This window comes from Podarcis liolepis (assembly GCF_965112155.1).
Source record: "Podarcis liolepis genome assembly, chromosome: 1".
Classification (NCBI taxonomy): Eukaryota; Metazoa; Chordata; class Lepidosauria; order Squamata; family Lacertidae; genus Podarcis; species Podarcis liolepis.
The window spans coordinates 54,631,415-54,646,802 of NC_139554.1; the positions used below are offsets into that span (position 1 = coordinate 54,631,415).

General features: G+C 42.5%; 1 protein-coding gene across 6 annotated transcripts in view; it reads left to right on the plus strand.

Moving 5' to 3' along the window:
* LRRC4C (leucine rich repeat containing 4C) overlaps positions 1-15,388 on the plus strand; it is a 614,900-nt gene that overhangs the window by 489,206 nt on the left and 110,306 nt on the right. Inside the window, exon 1 of one of the 6 annotated variants that reach the window (XM_083464157.1) lies at positions 7,162-7,363. The exons of the other annotated variants lie outside the window; for them this stretch is intronic. The gene's annotated coding sequence lies outside the window, so the exon portion shown is untranslated. Of the gene's footprint in view, positions 1-7,161; positions 7,364-15,388 lie in introns of those variants that run through there. 6 annotated transcript variants of the gene reach the window in all.

Genomic DNA, 15,388 nt, shown 5'->3' on the forward strand with positions numbered 1-15,388 from the left:
AATATGGTTTGTTTCTCTGTGTGTCTGTCAGGTGCTGGCTGGCTGCTGAGAGCAGTCAATATTGGCTAATGACACTACTGTATCAACCAGCTTACTTTCAGTAGTCATGATGCTTTTTTTGAAAAATTGCAGATTGATATGGGAATAGATTGATCTCCTCATCCCTGCTTGTGGCACAGGGACTAAAGAGCTGGAGTTTGGCACACAGACCTGGTTTAGGCCTTCACAGAACTCTTTCAACGTCTGCTAAAAATGTTGTTTAGACCAGCCTACCCAGATGCTTAGAAACTTCAGGCAATTTTAATCTGTTTCAGTATTTTTACTTTTGCATGTTTTTAAAAGTATAGTTGTGGATTTTTCTTGATTTTACTGTTTTATCTTTTTTAAAAAATTGATAGTTACTTTCAAGTAACAAAACATACCTATATTAGGAAAACAGAGCTTAGTAGTTGAACAGAAAAGAAAGAAAAGTAGTGGCTGATGGTTGTAGTTTGAGACTTTCCAAGAAAGGCAATCAAATGAAACTTTCTCTCCATAAGGTTTCAGGAGTTGATGGAGGGTGAAAGCCATGTTTGATTGTTTTAACAAAGTCAATAAAAGGATACCATGTTGTATAGAAGGCGTGAGTCTTTTCCCTGCCAGATTGATATTCCTTTTGTGAAATGATTAATTACCGTATTTTTCGCCCCATAGGACGCACCGGCCCATAGGACACATCAAGTTTTTTGGGGGGAAATAAAGAAAAAAAAATATTTGCCCCCCAGGCGCTAGTGGGGCAGGCAGCGGGGAGAAGCGCTCTTCTCCCCCCCGCCCGCCTTGCGATCAGGTCCGGGGACAGCAGGGAGACGCAGCGTGTCTCCCTGCTGTCCCCGGAGTGGTGGGGCAGGCAGCGGGGAGAAGCGCTCTTCTCCCCGCCGTCAGCCTCCAAACCACTTCGGGAGACAGCGGGATGGCTGTGTTCCGCCTCCCTCTGTCCCCCGACCTTGTGGGGCTGGCGCTGGGGCTCTCCTGAAGCCTGGAGAGCGAGAGGGGTCGGTGCGCACCAACCCCTCTCGCTCTCCAGGCTTCAGTGAAAGCCTGCATTCGCCCCATAAGACGCACCCACATTTCCCCTTCATTTTTGGAGGGGAAAAAGTGCGTCTTATAGGGCGAAAAATACGGTAGTCCTTAAGCACAATGTCCCATATTTGTGAAATCCAGGCTTCAAAACAACAACATTATAAGTGGAGAACAATGTCTTTATTGGTTATGTTCTTAATCTGAAGAGTAAAATAAGATAGCAGGGCTAATTTTCGGTCTGGTTGTAGCAATTGTTCAATCATTTGATTAATTGTTTGAAAAACGTTTTCCGAAAAGTGAATAATTTTGGGGCAAAGCCACCACATGTGTACTAGATAAATTGCATTCTCGCAAGCAAAGGTTGAATGTGTTATTACTAATTCTATATAATCCACCTGGGCACATGTACCAGCAATGTGCTATCTTTAAAGTATTTTCTTGAGTTCTGATTGAGATTGATCCAAGTGGTAGTTTATTCCAGGCTTGTTCCCAGAGTTGTTCCTCTAATTCTTCTCAAAAAATATTTTCCCCGTTTTAGTTTTAATGAAGTGAGATGAAGGGTAGCCAATTTTGTGAGGATTTTATATAGTTGGGAGATGATTTCCTTTCCCAGTGGGTTGGTTCTGTTGAGCAACTCAAAACTAAGTTGCATAATCCTTGAGTCTTTATATTTGGCTGATATAGAAAATGTACAATCTGGTGTATCTATAACCAGAGACGTGGTATATCTCCCAATATAAAATTTATTTTTGCTGCAAGGGGCTTTTGTTCAGTGCAAAAGTTGTTGAGTTTATATAATCCTACCATTTCCCACCTAGCAAATGAGGCTGATTTGGCTGCTGTGTGAAAGAAAGAGTTATTGAAACCAAAGGGGAATCAAAAGGTAAACGTTTCAGTCTCCATTGCTTCCATATGGTCAAATCTGATTTTAGAAAGGGGTTAATAATGTCTTCTGGTGTCTTGCTGTCCATTTTCTGATAAGAGAATAAAAGCATAATGTCGTGACCTCTATCATCCTCCAGTTTTAACTATGGGAGCTGGTGTAAGCCTTGGAAAATCAAAAGGTTATTGTGCAAGTGAGCAGCGTATTTATACCATTTTAGGATAGGTATCGCGATACCTCCTCCTTTTGTGACCCTTCTTTCTTGACCAGGGGTTGGCAAAGTTTTTGTGGCTTGGGCCGGTTCACAGTCCCACAGACGCTGTGGTGGGCCGGAGTCTGTGTGTGTGTGCACGCACGCACGTATGCATGCATGCACAAACACTATTTCTGGCACTCCTTCCAGCACAGAGGAAGCATGCATAGCTTCCCATTGGCTGCAGGAGCTTCCTGCAGCCAATGGGAAGCTGGCCAGCATCACGGAAGGTGTCCCTGCTCTGCTCCACGCTGGTTTAGCACGGCACACGGGAGCCAACCGTGTGGGCGGCAGGGGTCCATGGGCCAGTTAAATGACCCCCATGGGCTGTCTCTCCCGACAGAGAGAGAGCGAAAGCAATAGAAACATAAACATCCTGTGAACAGGACATGCGCAGACTCTCTGACTCACAAAGCCTGCTCCCTTTTAAGGTGGAACGGAAATATCCTAACAGGCCTTAGGTTGTCAACCCCTGTTCTTGACCCTATATTTTTTGCCATCTATTAACATGAGATATGGGTATGCTTATTGGTGATACTTGGAATAAGTAAAGATGGCTACAGTAATAGCATCATTTTTTGCTATAGAAGCTTTGCCCAACCATGAGAATGTTAGCATTAACCAGGTTTTTTTTAGCTTAGTTGTTATTTTTTTTATCAAGGGCATAAAGTTCAATTTTTATAGTTTAGATAAATTCTTAGGTATGTTCACTCCCTGGTATTTAAAGTTGGTAGGAAAGGTAAAAGCTAAAGGACCCCTGGACAGTTAAGTCCAGTCAAAGGTGACTATGGGGTGTAGTGCTCATCTCGCTTCAGGGGAGTGGGTGGCCTTGTGGTCTAAACCACTGAGCCTCTTGGGCTTGCTGATCTGAAGGTTGGTGGGTAGGTAGTACAGAGTTTCAGGCTAGTTGTTTTCTGACTTTGCAGTTGTAGGTTTGACGAGGTGCATATACACTCACTCAAATTAGATGAAGTTAACAGTGAAAGATATCTTGCTATATATAGCAAGTTGAGGCATGACAGCAGATAATGAGGTTTCAGGAACAGAAAGGAATAGCACAACATCATCTGTGATCATATTGATAAGATGGGTTTTTCCAGAAAAATCAAAACCTTTTACAATTATCATTTGCTTCCAGCGCCAAAGCTCAGGGTTCTATGGCCAGGCAAACAGCAGGGGAGACAGTTGGCAGCTCTGCTTCATGCTCTGGCCAATTGGAAATGTCAAAGAGCATTCCCCATTCACAAAAACCAGGGTCACTGACTCATAGTATAAATAATCATTTGTAAGCCACTTTCAAGTTTGTTTGTTTTTTATAATCAAGTATTGATTTTATGAAATAAATAAACAAAACTAAGTTTTGAACATCTCCTATAGAGAGGTGCATGCCTAAATGGGATTTTCAGATTGCAGATTACTGTGATGGATTATCAATTGGAATGACAGAAAGAGAAAGTGTGATCAAGCCTTTACCCTCTTTCGACAGTTTCAGTGTAACATCTGAAACAGCAGCTTGGTAACAGCAGCTTGGTAACCCCCCCAGCAGAGATGCTTGTCTACTTTATTCATCCCACACAGCAGAGATGCATAAGTCAATATGTTGGGCATTACATCAGAAGCGTAGCTGGGAAAGTGTAGGAATCGCTTGAGAATCCTGTTTCTGACTGCTCCCTTTTATGTCCAAGGCCAGCCTCAATTGCACTGTTCGGGATATTTGATTATAGGTTCTATTTACTGTGCACTCTGCTTTTGCTGTGGATGTGTATTGTAGGCAGTTCTTTGCAAACCTACTTGCCACAGGTGACAGGAATCAGGCTGCTGATCACAAGCTTCTTTTCATGTTGAACCAAATAAATGTGTACTATTTGGATTCCATGCACAGAGAGTGTGCTTTCAGCAAACCCACTAACTTGACTAGTTCAGGATTCATATACCTTGGCGTGAATGGAACATCCTATACTATTGAATATGTGCTTTTTAAAAAAGAGAGGATTGTATCCACTACTCAGAATTACCTGAAATGTGAGCATAACCATTTGGGGTCAACAATCACATAGTTATTCTTAAATGTGGGTAAGATTGTCTTATGGGTAGCAAGACAAGCAGAGTATATTTAAGGTTTGGTGCTCAGTTATTGCAAGAAATGCCTAAAGCCCTTTCAATAATAAATAATAGTTTAAAGTATAGTAATTAATGTATTTCAGCACATTCAGTTTCTGTGGGAATGAAAAATATCTGAATTAGGTTTCCTAGTAAGATGTTCACTTGCAACACCATATTTGCAGAGAACTCAAGGCTGATGTTAGTCTAAGCTCATTAAATAATGCTACTGGCATGTGCAGATATAGCAAGAACTCCTGCTGATTCTGCCATAGTTTCTCAATGGAGGAGTGATTACAGCTGATTAAAAGCAATGAGCAGGGTTTCCTACATTGTGGCCTTCATTAGGAAATCTATTGTTTTGCCGGTTCAGAATCGGACTGTAGGACATGAATGGGTAAAATGGCAGAATCCCGTAACACACCTGCCTTTCCAGAAACGATTGCCAAGGATAGAAGAGGTCAAATTCAATACTATCACATTAATAATATTGATTGAGTAAGTTTTGTGCTGCACCTTCTTGTATGCTAGTACCGTTTGAGGTCATGTGTACATTCCTATGTTGCCCGCTGGGTGCATAATGCATTTTGGGGAGGTATAGATGGAATGCATTTGAGTCTCATTTAATGATAGAGGTTATCTCAGGCCTTGTGAAGCTACATAGCAATTGCAATGCAAGATGAAAAACTAAATGTTGTCCAAACAAGCACTTGATAACCATAGACCCTACAACTGCATCACTGCTTCTCACTACTGGAAGATATTATAGATCCACCCCCCTGCAGTTTATACCTCCAGCACAGATTTACATATCTTTGAACAAGTATTGTAATGCAATGGAGAGATTCCCCGCCCCCATACCACACATATTATTCTAAAAATGAATAAGTGTCATATGATTTCTTTTATATATCTCCTGTAATAATAAATAAGAGTTCTTGTAAGTTCATCTGTATTCAGATGGGCGGGGGGAGGGTGGTGTTGGGTCCAGATCTCACACTGGCTTCACAAAGATTTTTTGCACAATTCCAAAAAAATGTATCACACCCACCACCCAACTCCCATGAGCTGTCTCAACCTCCCACTATGAGTTCCTGAATATTCTGTTCCACAACTGCCAATCTTTCCCCCCATTTTCTGATGGTGGCTGTAGCGAGATTTTGCTGGAGGGTCTCTCCTTCCTTCCCTCTAGCCCCGAAGGATTCATTTGCAGCCCAGGTGCCAGGACCCTGAGACGTGAACTTTTATCAGGGTAGCTGAGCAATTTGGATGCTAGATGTTGTTGGTGGAAGAAGCTTTGGGACTTGTAGTTTCAGCAACCCCCTCCTTCCTGCAGCCTGTTTTCCAGGAATCAGCTTTTCAAAGCAGATGCTTCACTGAGATTTTTCTGTTGCTTTCCTTGGCCCTGAGGCATAATTCCATTAGAAATGAGAGGGTCCCCCATGAGATGTGGGCTTTTACTGCAAAGCAGCAGAGTTTTATTTCTTCAAGGAAAGATTTTGAAAGCAGGGTGTGAGCAATATTTTCTGAGCCTCAGATTGGGTCAGGATATAAATTTCCATTAAAAAAAAGTCAGGGGCAGGTACACAGTTTGGGGGGCTCTGGAATCCAGTGCTTTCCCCTGATACCTGGGTGGTGATGTTTGCTAGTCATACCTTTCTTCCAGCTTTGCTCAGTTGTAGCCTTTCCTAGAGAGGATGGTCTTGGCCTCCGTTACCTGTGCATTAATTGACCACCCTTCCTCAGACTGGACTACTGCAGTGGTCCCTACTAGACATGTGTGAAAATGGCAACTTGAAATTTTCCAAAGAGAAACTGGGGAAGCCATTTTATGTAAATTATCCAAGGGGAGGAGAGATTATCTGGCACTTTCTTGGGGTTGGAAAAGCTCAAATACACAGACAGACAGACAGACAGACAGAGGAAATGATGGAGGAGGAGACGGCCTTATTTGTCCCCCTGTAAGTTACCAAGGAAGGTAAGGGATGCAGGCGGCACTGTGGGTAAAACCACAGAGCCTAGGACTTGCTGATCAGAAGGTCAGCGGTTCAAATCCCCGCGACGGGGTGAGCTCCCGTTGCTTGGTCCCAGCTCCTGCCAACCTAGCAGTTCAAAAGCATGTCAAAGTGCAAGTAGATAAATAGGTACCGCTCCGGCGGGAAGGTAGACGGCGTTTCCGTGCACTGCTCTGGTTCACCAGAAGCGGCTTAGTCATGCTGGCCACATGATCCGTAAGCTGTCTGCGGACAAACGCTGGCTCCCTCGGCCCATAGAGCGAGATGAGCGCCGCAACCCCAGAGTCGGCCACGACTGGACCTAATGGTCCCTTTACCTTTACCTTTAAGTTACCAAAATGTTCCCCACCAAGAACTGACAACAGAATTGAGGAAAACAATTTGGCCCACTCCTAAATTAGAAACATTTTATACCCTTTATAATGTCACGTGCAATGGGATTTTTTCAGCATCCTGTATTACCTTGGCCATGTCACCTTTGGTTTCTATACACTTTATTATTTCACAATTTTGATTGTTATGTAGTATCTTCCATTTGTTTTGTGGTGATTTCAAGGTCCCTTTGAAAGCATTTTAGACTTGCTTAATTGCTTGCACTCTTAAGTATTCAGTAGTTTGTCTCTTCACATTTCTCTTTTTGTGTTTTAAAAGCCCAGGGTGTGATTCATGTTAGCTTGCAAGTCTTGATGTGAGCTTTTTAGACTCAGGGTTAGGATTTAAGTCCTTCCCTGCAGTTAGAGAACTAAAAATAAAGGAGCATTATTTTGCATGCCCTGGCTGGATCACATGTTCCAGGCAGATGATGTTTGTGGTGAGCTTTGCAATCTGCTACTCCCACTGGGGCCTTTTCTATTGAATGGACTAACTGAATGAGTCAGTTCCATGGCTCTCCAGGAATTTTCAGCAGAATAATTGACAAATGATCTGCAAAACATTTCCCCCCCAGCGTGCATTAGATCAAGAAATATCAATGAACAGTATATGATCCACAAACCAATTGAAATGATGTACTTAATTTTGTTTGTGTGGAAGCATGTGATGAAACAAGCATAGGTGAGTTGTGGACTGCAGCCCTAAAGTTTAATGGTGTATGGGGGGGATGTAATATTTATTTACTTAATTGTGGTTATTTTATAATTGAGTTATGCTTGCTGCATGGGGATGACTTCACTAGTAATTTTCTTTGCACTGATGCAACACAGTGGATTTGTAATAATTTAGTACAGGATGGTTCTTGGCCATGCTTGCTGGAGCTGGTAGCAGTTACAGCCCAACAACACCTGGTAGTCTTGTGGCACGCACTGGCAGAAACTGTTAGTGTGGTGGGGGAATGTTAGGGCTGTGGCAAACTCAGTTGGCAGCTTATATTCACTTCATTGTCAGTCCCAGTCTGACAAGAGCATTACTGTGATGCACTAAGTAGAAACAATTTGTTGTAGTCAATGGAGAGCTCAACACTTCCACTCACATTTTCCCCTCCAACCACCTTCTTCATTAATCCTCTTCAGGCACACAGGTTCATGGTCAATGTAACAAACAAGGGGACAAGGAGACTAGTGTGTCAGCTCTGGTCCCATTGCCCATCTTGCGGCCCTCCATGTGTTCAAGAGTGACTGTGTGAAGCAGAGAGCCTTCTCCATCTACTTAGGTTCCCTGTTCATTTTAGAATCCTGTTTTGTTCCAGAGTTGTAAAATGTGTTATGAGTCTTCATGGGTATAGAACAGGCTTCCTCAAACTCAGCCCTCCAGATGTTTTTGGCCTACAACTCCCATGATCCCTAGCTAGCAGGACCCGTGGTCAGGGATGATGGGAATTGTAATCTCAAAACATCTAGAAGGCCAAGTTTGAGGAAGTCTGCTATAGAAGGTTCCTTGCTTTATACAGTTTCCCTCAGGAATTGTGGAGAAAGCAAAGATTGCTGGTGGTGGACTGGAGACCACACACTCATCCCTGCAGCCCTCCCTCATGTGTTAATGCAGAATCTCAACACATGCAGAGGGTTGTTGAAGATGGGATTTTGACTAACTCCATCATGGCACAGATCTGGGACTTTATAAGGACCCAAAAAGGAGCACAGTTCTTATGTCAGGATGTGAAGTGCATTTCTACACCAGTCAACCCTCTTGTCTAGAAAGCTGCAGCATACAACAGAGAATTCTTGTAACAGGGAACCTGAACAATTTGCTGAAAGGGATCACTTTGTACAAATAACAAACAGCCAGGGCTAAGAACAAAGAGGTGGGAGCAGGTGAATAACATTCCTCTCAGAATACTTACAGAGGCTGTACTGTGAGACCAGCAAGAGGCAGGAATGCCAGCTTCACCACTGCAACCAGGACTACCCAAAGGAGATACCACACACAGGTAAGCAAAAAAGGGCTTAGCAGGGTTGGGGGAGGCCTATGCCCCAGAACTGACCCCTGGACACCTTCCATTCCTTCCCCTGGCTCCAAGTGGTGCTTAGAGCACTCACACATGCATGGTCATTCTGTCCTCCTACAATGTGGAAAGTATCTCCCACATTGGGCAAATAACTACTGTGCAGAAAAGATAATGCTGTTGGAGAATGCCAGGCTTGACCCATGAGGCAGGGTGAAGTAGCTGCCTCAGGCAGCAGAAGTCCCCAAGTTAGCGCCCTGCCTTGCTGGCACCTCTGCCATTGGGGAGAAAGCAGCACCAGCGTTGGTACCAATTTCTGGGGACATCTTGCCAGAAATCGGTGCCAATGCCAGCACCTCTTCTGCAGTGGTGGTGGCAGGATGGTGCAGAAGTGGCAGGGTGGGATGGTACTTCCCAACTTGCCTCATATGGCAAAACGGGGCATGTCGGCCTTGGGGAATGCAGAACTCACATACACCCAGGTAAGTTTTCATCACACATTAGGGAAGGTTCTGGGTAGCCTTGCTTAGGGGGTCTATCAAGCACATCTTCACTGCTTGCTACCATTGGTCAAGAACACATGATTACTATCTTTCCCCCTTGCAGGCTCAGAATCAGGAGATAATGGAGCAGAAGAAACAGTTGCTGAAGACCATTCCAGTGGAACTTCCTACATTGAACTGGAGGAGGAAGTATTGCCTGGGTACGTTATTTTGACACACCGATTGGGGCTGGAAGAACATGCAGAATGGGAAAGCACTTGGGCTGCAGCATTCTTAAGCACACACTTGTGAACCTCACTCACATGAAGCTGCTAGCCATTATTCAGGACTCTCCTCATCTTCTTCTTTTCTCTCTACAGGCAACCTGCCGAGGCAAGGATGTTCTGTCCCTTGGTGCTGGGCACACCACACAAGCAAGACCTACAGCAGCAGTGACCAATGGGAAGCCAGCTGATCCTATCAGGATTTCCTTCTTTTACCTCCCTTAGTTCCTGCTAGTTGCAGAAGCACATAGCAGACAGGAAAGGAACTGATGGAGTACAGCATTGCCTAGCTTATGGATGTGATGATGGGAAAAGCTGCTTTGTTTCAGAGGCATAAAGGCCAAGCAAGAGCAAAAAGTTTGGCAATCCCCCCCCCCCCGCTTTTTAAAGTGATGCTGTCAGTACTTACTGTGCCTACAATTAACAGTGTGCAATAAAAACTGTGAGTGTCCCATTTGTGTTTCTGTATTCCTAATGGCGAGTTGATAAGGAAAATGCCTCCCATTGTTACTTGTCAGATGTTTTCAGGATAGGGCAGACACTGCGACATGGAAACAGGTTCTTCACCACCACACCAGGACAGAAGAGAGTGAGATAGCCATCTCAGGGGCCTATGCTGGGAGGGTAGGTGTCATTGAATTAAGAAACAATTAAGAAACAATTGTCAGTCTAGTCCATGGGTAGGCAAACTAAGGCCTGGGGGCTGGATCCGGCCCAATCGCCTTCTAAATCTGGCCTGCGGACAGTCCAGGAATCAGTATGTTTTTACATGAGTAGAATGTGTCCTTTTATTTAAAATGCATTTCTGGGTTATTTGTGGGGCATAGGAATTTGTTCATTCCTCCCAAAAAATATAGTCCGCCCCCCCCCAAAGTCTGGGGGACAGTGGACCAGCCCCCTGCTGAAAAAGTTTGCTGACCCCAGGTCTAGTCAGCTTCTATGAGAGGAACTGGCAGTGGCAGTAGGGACAAACTTTGTCCAAACAAAATTCAGAAATACAAAATCCATACATCAAAACTGGATTCAGAAATCAAAAGTGGATTAATGGAGAATTGCTATTGCCATTGGTTTCTCTTTGGCAACAAGATAAGGTATTTTGGAATTCCAAAACCCAAGGAGACATTTCAAAGCGGCAAAGCTGTAAGTTTCTAGTCCGCACTTTCTTGAACTGAATCATCTGGCATTGGATCAAACAGATAGCTTGTGATTAAATTTGTCTCCAGAAAAATGGAGTTTTACACTTTGATGGCATCTGCCATGGAATTTCTTTGTGTGCTGTTTCTGCCTGGATGTTGTGCACAGTTATTCAGCATCACCATGAGATACAGGGGGTCAGCTGATTCCTTGGGGATAATAATAAGAACTTCTTGTTCTTCTATAGATACCCATCTCAAATTTCTTAATTTATGTAACTTTAATTTTCATTAGCATATTGAGTTTTCAACATTCCATAACACAATAAAAGTATATTGTGAACCAAAGAACCAGAACAACAAACCATGCAGTCATTAAGGAGAAAGAAAAATGGTAAAAATAAGCCAACAAATAGGGATTAATTACTCTCAGTTCATGAATCAGGACAATGCTAGTTGGATCCACTGTGACCCCTTGGCAAATAGAAGTGCCTGAGATTTCGCTGAGGCTTACACTGGAGAAAGGGGTGGTGGAAGGTGATTTTGGCTGATTGCCCCTTTCCCTTTTATTAACAAACACTGCTCCAGAGAGTGCACCACCCTTCCAAAGTAGGAGGGATTTTTTTTGGGGGGGGGGCTGCAGAGGGTGAATACTTGGTAAAAATGACCTCCATCCTTGTTCCTCAGCAGAAATGCTTAGTGAGCAGATTAACAGGAATGGGGAAGGGCAGTAGCTCACTGGCAGTACACTGCTTTGCATGCAAAAGGTCCCAGATTCATAGAATCATAGAGTTGGAAGAGACCACAAGGGCCATCGAGTCCAACCCCCTGCCAAGCAGGAAACACCATCAGAGCACTCCTGACATATGGTTGTCAAGCCTCTGCTTAAAGACCTCCAAAGAAGGAGACTCCACCACACTCCTTGGCAGCAAATTCCACTGTCGAACAGCTCTTACTGTCAGGAAGTTCTTCCTAATGTTTAATTCAATTCATGGCATCTTGGAAAAGTCTCAGTGAAACTGCCAGTAAGTGAAAACAAAATTGCTCTAGGTGGACCAATGATCTTTGGGTATAAGGCAGCTTTCTGTGCCCTTTTATAACCAAACCCAGGAAAATAAGTTACACAATGTAAGACATTGTTATGCTTACTGGGTGGGACAGTGTTCTGCTGGTTCTTATCAGTAAATAATAATGTATAATAGGGTGAGATTTAGAATGCTTTAATTTTAACACCGCCGGTATAGAAGTGCATTTTTCTGTCTTGGCATGATTCGAAAGAAATGGTTAATTTGTACTTAAATTAATTTGTCTTTTATTTTCAAGATTAGCAGTCTCTCTCTAAATTCTCCAGTACGACATGTTTTCTTTGGCATTTGTTTCCCATCTGTTAGGTTTTAAAGTTGACTAGCTTGATTTGTTTTGCAACCTGGCTTGTGCTTGTTTGTTTGATTGTTTAAGGAATTAATTAGGTTGAAGAATAAGAACTTTGAAATCTGCACAAGTTTAAAAGAAAGACAATGTGATGCCGGGGGTCGGCAGTTGGGCTCAGACTGGGGTGATCAGGCTTCAAAACCCGACTCCATCATGAAGCTCTCTTCTTGGACCAGTCTCTCTTAGCTTAACCTACTTCACAAACTCCTTGTGGGGAGAAAATAAGGAGGGTCATTGGAGGAAATGTGGATATGTGTGTGTGTGTGTGTGTGTGTGTGTGTGTGTGTGTACACACACACATATATATATATCTGAACACACTTACTACCTGCAGAAGAAAAAAGCATGTCTCCATATTTCCTCCATGTCATCCTCCACACATCTCCAAAGCAGTGTCTAGATTTAATACAGCCAGACAAGAAACACGAGTTTTCACCCATGTGGTATACATAACTCAGATTTACACCACCTGTGTTCTAGCTGCCAGCCCCCTGTTTCATTGCATGTAGGTCACTGGAGTACCATGGGGAGCTACGTGATCCACATTACTCAGTGGGAGTTCTGACATGGATCTTCTATGCCAGGGGTTTTGGTGCAGGGCCCACTGCTTTACCACTTTAAGTATACACACATTCTGGCAAACCCTTAAAAATTGTCATTTATAGTCTTTCAACCATCAGGGCATCACTTCTAACCATTTCCTTTAATGTAGTATGTGAGAAAAATTATACTGTGCGTATGTAGGAAGCCTCTGTATTTTACTTAAATTTTAGCGTCTTGTCACCTGCTAGAGCGAAGAAGATATGCTTGTTTGCTGACACTAGATTTTTGCTAGAGCTGAAGAGAGCCAACTAGCCCTGTCTCTTTCCCTAAGGCAATATATATGGCATGCCTGGAGCATTCCTACAACCTTTGTAGTCAGTTTATTGCCAGAATCTTCAACTTCTTTTTATGGTTGCTCCTCTACATATTTTATCATCCTTGAAACTTCTCATTCAGTGATCCCTCTCTAATTGTGGCTCTACAAAATGAAAATAGTATGTGAGATTTTCCTTTCCTTTTGTATTTTTTTGGCTTTTCATTTTTGTTATCACAAATTCTTTTTCCTCCCTCTGCATAAACAAAGTTTGATTATGGGTTTATACATAAGCCTTCCCCTTACAAATTTCTGTGAAAGGCTTATAAAATAAAATCAAGAGCAAGTAAAAATAATTGCAATTAGAAATTTAAGAATACCAGAAATACAAAAGTCAAAACGTCACCAGGGACTGATTTGATCAGAACAATGGGACATGCTTCTTGCTAGACATATATAGATATGTTTGGTTAAGCCTTTGGCTCAAATAGGAATCCCTAACTGTAATTTGTAATTATCAATGTGCTTGATAATTTTTCATAACAATTGACTTTTGGGGTGGTGTGTGGCTTATGTGAGAGAGAGCCATCTATTTGCTTTGTGTTGTCTGGCACACCTGCTCTCTATTTGTGGTATATGGTAATTTGGCTTAGCTAAACTGATTGAGAGACCAGGAACTGAATGGAAAATCCTCCCTTGGTTGAACTTAATGTGTAGTTGGACATTACAACTCTAGGGCATTTTCAATTAATGTTGAAGGAAGGTGGAAAATCTAGCAGAATATGGAGAAGGCTAGGTTAGAACATAATGCGCTAGCATCTCAGGCACAACAAATCTTCAACCTGGGTAGAACATTCAGTCACTTTCTGAATGGACACAGTCCTAGCAGGACTGATCACATTTTTCTGTCCTAAATATCTGAACTTCCTCTAATATTCTTTTGCTGGATTAGTTCTGCTCATGTAAATTCATCCCAGCTCAGCTGAATGAGTCAATGAAAGCTGGAGGGAGGGAGGGAACCCAATCAGAAACATGTTTCTGTTCATCAGTCCTAAGAGGAAGTCTGAAAAGGAAGAGGAAGAGAACAGAGGAAGAGCAGAGATGTGCTGAAATAGAGATGAATCCTTTTCTAGCCTGTATCAGAGTTGTTGATTAACTTCCTATTTTCCTAGATCAGAGAGAACACCACATCTGGTGTTCTGAATGTACCCTGCTCAAAGTAAAGGGCATAGTGCTTAGCAATCCTTCTGCCTGGATGCCAGAAATAGCATCTGAACTTTTAAGCAAAAAGATAATATATAGATGCATCCTATGAGGTCATAAGTAAAAGATGGCTAATCTCTTTGAGGTACATAGCAACTGAAATACAAAAAGAAAGAGGGAAGAGATATCTTATCATGACATTACTATGAAGCCTGAAGGGACAGGTAGATGGTGTGATTAGGAATAACAAGAATCCCAACTGACGAGTGAAATGTTAAGGTCCCAAGGTATTCTACAGAACTGCATGCTGTTAATCAGTGTATTTCCATCTTAGTCCTTGCAACAGTTCAGGTTATTAGAAGCCAGAGGCAAGTCAGGCAATCCAGCCTCAGAAGGACATTTAATGTGCTAGCATATTTCTTCACAAGCCTTTAACCTAAGTGATAATTAAGAGGTGAAAAATGTGCTTTGAATGATCTCTATAGAAGTGTGCTTGTGATATATGTTGGGCGTAATAATAATCTACACTCGGGTGAAAATGCCTCCTTCGTATTACTTTCAAGATGTGACCAATACCTTTGTTTTCTAAGCAGGGTAAATAGTTGGCCTGGGAGAACCAAAATCTTATTTTCACCTGCCTAATGGAGTGCTGGTTGAAATGGAGTGACCCCAGATACACTCCTCTGAGATCCTTGGGGTTGGGTGGAATACAAATGTTATAAATAGGCATTGCTTGTTGGCTGTAACTTGTGCTGGGGGTTAAAAGAACTTTTTAACATCATAATTATGTCTTCGGATCTTCAGTGCAGGGGACCCTGTGTATTTCACAAGACGAAAGGAATAAGTTTCTAGGAAAGCCTAAGTAGCTGCAAACAGCTGTACCGAATCTTAAGCAGCCCTTTTCCAATATTGGCCATTACCTGATGCTATGGAGCACAGAACAATTATGTGGTACTCTGCCCCCTGTTTCTGACAGATTTAGGTCCAGATCCTTTGACTTCCAGTCTTGATTTCTAACACCCCTTATAGTTTTCTCAGCTCATTTTTTAATTTTTAATTTTAATTGATTTTTTTGGCAATATAACAATGTAACAATCATATATCCAGTTTACCCTACCAGTTGTCCTTCCCTAGTCCACCCCAGTCTCAGGGCACCCCTACAAAAATGGGGAAAGTATCAGAGTGGTTAGTAGTTCATTTAAAAAATAAGAATTACCCAGTCTTCACTGCTAAGGCATTTTACATCCCTTGTGTAGTTGCTTTTGCATTTTAAAATCAGTCCATAAAAATTACCTTTATAACATCTATG